A 684-nucleotide genomic window follows, 5' to 3' on the forward strand; every position below is an offset into this window, starting at 1 on the left:
ATGTGTGGGTAGGGGCTAAGTCGCCTCGTGGAAGGACTAGTTATGTCGTCTCGGATCACAGCTATACAAAAAATTTAACAGAAAAACAAAAAACCAAACAAACAAACAAAGAAAAATGGCCCCTTTACTCCGCCTAGTGGCGGAGGCTGGCCCTTTAGCGCGGTATGTTGGGGCGGAGGTCAAGTCGCCTGGCAGAGGGGGATTTATGTGTTGCGGGTCACAGTTCTATAGGCAGTCTCCCTCAGTTCACTCTCAGTTCCCCGTCACCTTTGCGGACAGCATCAGTGACTGAATGGAACAGGGCCACCGGAGACCGCCTGGAAACTCGGCAGAAATATCGCTCTTTTTCCCTTTCCGCCCTTTCGGAGGCGGGGCTTGAGTCCCTGGCTGGGACAGACTGTCTGCAGATTCGAAAGAAAAAGTGGCTGCGAGTGCTACTCTCCTCCTCACAGGGCGCGACCAGCTCTGCCGCAGAGGCAGCGGCTATGACTCAGGCAGACACCCAGGCAACAAGTCCCCGCGGTCGCAGGCTTTGGGGTCCCCGAATTGTGGCTGCACACCCCCTGCTAGTCAGCGCTGAAGCCGACTGCACCAGGAAGGCATCCGGAGCCGGGGTCCGCCGTTGCTGACTCCCAGAGCTGCCTCCCAGGGCCGCCCGCCCTACACAAGGCGACTCTGGACAGA

Source organism: Propithecus coquereli, unplaced genomic scaffold (assembly GCF_000956105.1).
Source record: "Propithecus coquereli isolate 6110/MARCELLA unplaced genomic scaffold, Pcoq_1.0 Scaffold106, whole genome shotgun sequence".
NCBI lineage: Eukaryota > Metazoa > Chordata > Mammalia > Primates > Indriidae > Propithecus > Propithecus coquereli.